Raw genomic sequence first — 7,348 nt, 5'->3', positions numbered from 1 at the left:
ACACACTGAACTGGCTTTAAAAGAGTTGAATCGGTAGGAAAACAATATGAATCGGTCACAAAACAACAAGAACCGGACTGGAAACCAATGAACTGGCTTGAATCCATACTAAACCAGACTTGGAAAACCATGAATGGGCCTGGAAGGCTCTAAACTGGTCTGAAATACACTGAACCGAACCTGGAAGGCTCTGAACTAGTCTTAAAACACTCTAAATTAGAAGAAAACCATTCACAACAGCAAGAACCAGTTCTTATAGAAAGCCGGGTTGAAGTTATCCCAACCCTGAACAAGGATAGCCTACCCTGGTAAAGGAACAACACAACTGGATTTAAGAATTGCCTTATCATGGATAGGGGACAGAGTACACCAACAACCAAACAAGGTCGTCTTCTTCAACCAACTCGCCGAAAACCTACCGAATACAACCAAAACTCGCCAAAAATTTGTCTGAGACCACCAAAAGTTGACGAAAACAACTCACAACACCACATAAGTCATTGGAGAACTAAAAAACATCATTAAACGCCACTAATATGTTGGAAACTTGCCAACAAACATTGTAACAGTTGTCGGCAACCACAAAAACCACCGTTAATGGCTAGATGTCGCCGGTAAGCACCACATAAACCCTCGATTAACACAAGAACTACTCAAAGGAACACCACGAAAGCACTGAAACTATTACAGAACACCAAAAACAAACAAAATCATTTCCAAGAACAGCTTTCATGAAGGCACTTCCCGTGTGGGCACTCTACCCTAGGGGTGAAAATATGGTTATGGTTAGCAGTTAGTGGCTAAAACTGATAATTGTAACCGCCAAAGCGGTTAGTAAATTTTACTAACCGCCTCCACTAACCGCTATTCAGTTAACCGCTTTTTTAGGCAGTTAGCGGTTAACTGCATCCGCTAACTGTTTTTTGCAATTTTGGCCTTTTGGGCTTTTTTTTTGGCTTTTTTATGCTTTTTTTTTTTTGGGGGCTGGTTTTGAGAATTGGGCTTTTTTTGGGCTCACTTTAAACCCTTTTTTTTTTTTTTTTTTTTTTTGCATTTTTAGGCAAATTTTAGCATCAAAATTTGCTATATACCACAAATTGGGCCGAATTGCTACAAAAGGAGTCCATATTGAAGGAGCCCAAAATTAATTAATAATTAAAAAAAAATCTAAAATATTAGACCACAAATGTACATTAGTTTGCATTTACTAATAGAAAATCCTTAAATGCATTTCATAACTTGTTAAGAATGCAACATCTACCAATGTTTTAAACAAGGAATTAAACAAAACATACAAATAAAATTTTCAAAATCATTGTCGATCACATTCTACGAATCTACACAACATATAATACAAATAAAATTACAACAATTCTTGTAAATTATCACTTCACTTGTACAGATCATACAAATAATGCACATAAAAATGTTCAACATACAAATAAAGCACATAAAAAAGTTCATAATTGAAGATAATAACCATAATCCATAAACACATATTCACTATATAAATCCATAAACTCATATTCAGCATATAAATGAAAATTCAATCAACCAAAAAAACCCAACACAAACATAAACATATTCATATCTACTTCAATCACCATTTGGTCACATTTCCACTCTAAGTGGATTCAAACCAAAGAAATTCATGCCGGTCCTAACCTGTGTGTAGAAATGGGAAAACATTAGCAACTATCATAAATAAGATAACCTTAATTACCATGATAATTCAAAAAATGATAATCTTCATTACTAACAAACCTTTAGTCAAAAGATGATTCATAATTTGAACTTGAAGGTTGAGATACATCTACAATAGAACAAGTTAAATGAATTAATAAGTAGTAAAAAGTAAATGAATTTGCAAATAACTAATTGAAAAACATTTACTTAGATCATTAAAGTTTTCCAAAAAGTCCTCCAACTCCTCATGTCTTAAGCGGTCCAATAACCATTTTGTGTGCAAATCAAGGCCTCAACGGTAATTGATGACAATGAACTCCTAAAGGAATCCAATACGTTCATATTTCATCAAATTTTCAGATCAATCGATATTTCATCCAATTTTAGATAAACTGCCGTTGATATTAAGCCATTTTCATCTCAACCAAATCCAATACATCACAACATCCAATTTTACTGTACATGTCTCATGCTCTATATAATTATATAAAATATAAATAGCTATAAACTGTATAAACAAACTTAAAGGAGGACATTTCGATGATGAATTCCCAATTGGTGAAAAATTGAAGAAATCGGTGAAAATGATCTCAAACAGAGCAAACAGAAATTGAAGGCAGAAGGCATAGATAAGAGAAATGGAACAGAGCAAACAAAAATAAATTTATTTCAACCAAAAAGAGCAAACAGAAATTGAAGAAATCGATTAATTTGGGGTTTATTGCAAACTCCCTTAATCCCATAGATGAAATCCCAATCAGTGATAAAGGAGGACATTTCATCGCAATAATTAACAACAGACTTAAGGGATAAATTTATTTCAACCAAACAGAGCAAACATGAATTGAAGAAATCCCAAAATAAAAAACAGAGCAAACATAAATAAGGGATAAATTTATTTCAACCAAATAGAGGATATAGAAATTGAAGAAATCCCAAAATCAAAAACTTAGGGTTTGAAATAATTCCAATTGGTGAGAAAACGTTCTTACCTCGTTTAATTGGTGAAAATGAACTCAAATCTTCAACAGAGATGATCGAAATCCTTGTTCAAATCGTCTTAAGAATAAAATACCTGAAAACAAGAGAGACATAGATAAGAGACATAGACATCGTGAGACAGAGACCGAGACAAAGACGAGGTGAGAATCACTATACCTCATTTGTTCTCTCCAGAAGTCATCCAGGTCCAAGGCAGAAGGTAAATTCAGTAAGAAAATCATGGTCGCGTGAGAGAGAGGCAAGGGGCAGGAGAGCGAGGCGTGGATTTCTTTTGTTACTTACATTAAACTCAGGACTCGATCATCCAAATTGATTTAATTAACTAGTCCATGCCACATGCATATGTTGATCAGGCACACACATATGAGGAATTTATGAAAACAGGAATTAACCAAGTTAAATAGCATAACATAACCATCACAAATGCGCTAATATTGAAATATTAACTAAACATAACTAGGGCTTCAATCTAGCCCTACTAAATAAATTAGCTACACATAGAGTTGATGTTAAACATCTTCATAAAATAAAATAAAAGAAAGGAAAGAATAAACCCGAAACTCGACTTGAGAGCTCCTATTCTTCTCCTTTCTCCAAGCCTACTTATTCTAAAGGCTTAGGAGTCTATTTAAAGGCTTTAGAAGTCCTTGAAAAAGTAGTAAACCCTAGGGATTTCGTAGGGTTTCAATCCTATTACAATTTGAAGTTATAAAAACCCTAATATGGAAATAGGGACATTATAGCCGCCACTTGGAATGCCTCCTGCGCATGGGTACGCTCGATCGCAGGTCTGGGATCGATCCTTCTTTTGGCCTACGCTCGATCGCTCCTGGCCTGGCTCGTGCAGCATCTTCTCTGGTATTCCGCTCGATCGCAGGTACCCTGTGATTGATCGCAGTACCAGGGAGCTCCAATTTTTCCATCTTCTCTTTTTAAGCCTAAATCACCCAATTTTACTTCACATTCTTCCAAAAGCCTGTAAAAATATCAAAAACACAAAAAAGAATTAAAATTGCCTAATTAATTACAACCAAATGATTAAAACATGTAAGATACGAATTTAGCATACGATTGCATTTAGCATATGCAACAAGCCTTTTAAACCCCTAGAAATTCCCTAGTGGACGAGTGAAGTTTCGTGAGGGTTTTTTCAAAAATGTTACCCACAAACATCATGCAAGAGTTTATGCTATTCGAAAATTAAGGTATCACTCAAAACCATGATTCTCATTCATTAGCAAGCTTAAAAAGATAAACTCCATCTTCATAATGAATTGGAATTTTAAAATTTAATTACTTACAAAAGACATGCTAAGATATCACAAGTTTGAAAACAGGGTAAAGTGAACTAGCACATAAATATGAAGCTTCCAATTATTCTAATGTGCCATGTCTCAATATCTCAAAGTTCACTGAAATCCCTATTAGAATGAACAACAATGGCATATTTGTCTCTCTCTTGTTTTTTTTTCTTGAAATAAAAGAAAAGTAAAAGGTCAAAACATCAGGGATAATCAAGACATGTGTGAAGGAAAGAAAGTAAGATGAAAAGACAAGAGAGAAAATGTTACCGTCTTTTTAGTGGCATCAGTACCACTATTGTGAGTAGATGCGCTTGAGGTTCTTGCCTGCTCAACGCATCTACTGGTGACTGTAGGACTCCTAGTGTGAAGAGCTGCACTTGAGCTCTTCAGAGTTAGGCTCAAGTGCTCTTGTAGGAGTGAGACCTCTTTGAACTCTGACTGCCTTCAGCTGCTAGTGATTGCTTGGGTTAGGTACTGTTTGAGCTGGGAATTCCCCCTGCTTCCTCTCACTTAGCTCCTTTGCCAGCTGACCCATTTGCACTTCCAGCTTTTGTATGGCTTGCTCAGTCTTTGTATTGACATGTTTTTGATCAGCCATGAATTGTTGTTGTGAAATCACCAGGTTATGTATCATATTCTCCTGTTGGTTCATCTTTGGCTCTTGAGACTTAAGGGTCTATTAATAGGCTTTAGAAGTCCTTGACAAACTAGTAAACCTAGGAATTTCATAGGGTTTCAAAACCTATTACAATTGGGAGTTGGAAAACCCTAATATGGAAAAGAATGACAATATGGCCGCAGCTTTGATGTGTCTCCTGCGCAAGTGTGCGATCGATCGTAACCCGTGTGCACTCGATCGCAGGTCTGCGATCGAACCTCTTCTATTATATGCTCGAGCGCTCGTAGCCTGCTTCATGCTTTGTCTTATGGTACTGGACTCGATCGCAGGGAACCTGTGATCGATTGCAGTGTCAAGGGCTCCCATTTTTCCCATTTTCTCTCTTTGAGCCCAAATCTTCCAAATTTACTTCATTTTCTTTCAAAAGCCTACAAAAGTATGGAAAACACAAAAAGAAATTAAAATGACCTAATTAACTAAAACCAAAGGATTAAAACATGCAAGTGAAGGCCTGAAAATGTGAATATTTTAACACTTAACACACATGAAGTATGAATATAATGGAATGAGAAATGATAGCGTTAAAACTCATGTCCAACATAAGTCCAACTTCTCTCCTTTTATTATTTTAATGCTAAAAAATACTCAGCAACTTCTCTCATCTTTTTATTTTTTTAATACTAATAAAATAATAGGCTAATACAATCGTGCTTCCCAAATTCCCCAAAAATTTTGAAACCTAATACTCTCCCTCTTCCGCCGCTCTACCCTCCCTCACCCTCTCTCTCACTCCGGCAAAGGCTCTGGTCACTAGCGAAGATGAACGAACCTCACTGTCTCTCTCACTCCGGTGCAAAAACCTGCGAGCACACCGACAGTAAGTAGCCCCTCTTTTGTCTAAGAAAATGGTTGGGTTTTAGGTTAATACTTTCCCTCCCTTGCTCACCCTTTCTCTCACCGTCTCTGAGAAAATTGTTGGGTTTTAGGTTACTTTTTCTGCTATTTTTGTCTTCCTCTCCCTCATGTCTGTTTTTAGATTGTGGGTATGTAAAGATTGGTTGAAATGTCATAGTAAGAATTTTTTTAGTGTTTAATTGGGTCATGTTTGATTTTTTATTGCAACTTGATTTTTTGCTTGAGTTTATATATAGATAATCTTCTATATTTTGTGGGTTTATTTTTGCTTCAAAAAAAAATTGGAATATTTTTTTGGATTATTTTGTGAATCTATAGCTTCTATACGATGATTTTGACATGTATTAATGGTGGTTCTATGATTCCTTAGCAGCCCGTCTTCAATGAAGTTTATGCTGTTCTCAACCATTGACAATTCTTTTCTACGATTACTAGTGATGAGCTTTTAAGTATCCGTTCTCTAATGGATGCCATTATGTCCAAGATCATGTAAAATAGTAGGCAGTTTATGCCTTTGATGTTGGCATATTTTTTGCACTTAAAAAACAATTGAGTAGGAGTAAGGACCATATTTGATCCCATAACAGATACTTGGTAATGCATTATTGGTTTCTTCTGGCCAATTTTGGTGCATGTGTAGCATAGCAATAATATTGCACTTTTGGAGAACATATCAGCAAAATGAGACAAAGCATGACCTTGGCCCTTGGGATAAAATGCCAGTGCAGTTCTTGAGCCGAGAACCATGCCAATTCTTGAGTCGAGAACCATGCCATAAGAGCATCCTATTTTTCACAGTGGAAAACTGCTTGTAGAAGTAATAGGCAGTTAAATTAGGCTAAAAATGCTAACAATGTACAGAGAATGCATTGTCAACTTTTTGAACAATACCCACATTGTCACACTTAATATTCATCAATTTCATATAAATATTTATGAAATTAAACATTCCCATTAAAAATTTAACGTTTTTAGTACACATTTCCATCACATGTGCTCCCCAGACCAAAACGTTGCTTCACTCTTCAAATGAACAAGACATTTCAAGACCAAAACTGGCTCAACTCCAAGTCTCTATAGTCCCAACCTAATAACCTATACTTGTGGGTGTAATCATGCTTAATGTTAGCAAACATTAGCTTCCTCTACAAAAATAAATAAAGAAATAAATGTTAGCAAACAAGAAAGTCCAAATGGAGTAATCATGCCTAATGTAGCAAACAACAAAACATACGTGGAAAAAAATCTTGGGCGTTTACTTTAAAGGCTGCATGAGAGTGGTTTCTCCTATATGTGAAGCTAAGGAATCATAGAACCACCATTAATACATGTCAGAATCATTGTATAAAAACTGTAGATTAACAGAATAATCCAAAAGAACATTCCAATTTTTTTTGAAGCAAAAAATCAAGTTGCAGATAAAAAATCAAACATGACCCAACTTAACACTAAAAAAATTCTTACTAAGACATTTCATCAAACACTTGGTAGACAAATTTTCAGTACAATTTTCAGCCAATCTTTTTACATACCCATAATCTAAAAACACACATGAGGGAGAGGAAGACAAAAATAGCAGAAAAATTAACCTAAAACCCAACCATTTTCTGAGAGAAAAGAGGGGCCACTGACCGCCGATGTGCCCGGATGTTTTTTGCGCCGGAGTGAGAGAGACGATGAGGTTTCGTTCGTCTTCGACAGTGACCGGAGCCTTTGCTAGAGTGAGAGAGAGGGTGAGCGAGTGAGGGTAGAGTGGCGGGAGAGGGAGAGTATTAGGTTTCAAAATTTTTGGGGAATTTGGGAAGCACGATTGTATTTGCCT

The sequence above is a fragment of the Corylus avellana genome, chromosome 9 (assembly GCF_965113065.1).
Source record: "Corylus avellana chromosome 9, dhCorAvel1.hap1.2, whole genome shotgun sequence".
NCBI lineage: Eukaryota > Viridiplantae > Streptophyta > Magnoliopsida > Fagales > Betulaceae > Corylus > Corylus avellana.
Note: the sequence above shows the minus strand (reverse complement) of the source record.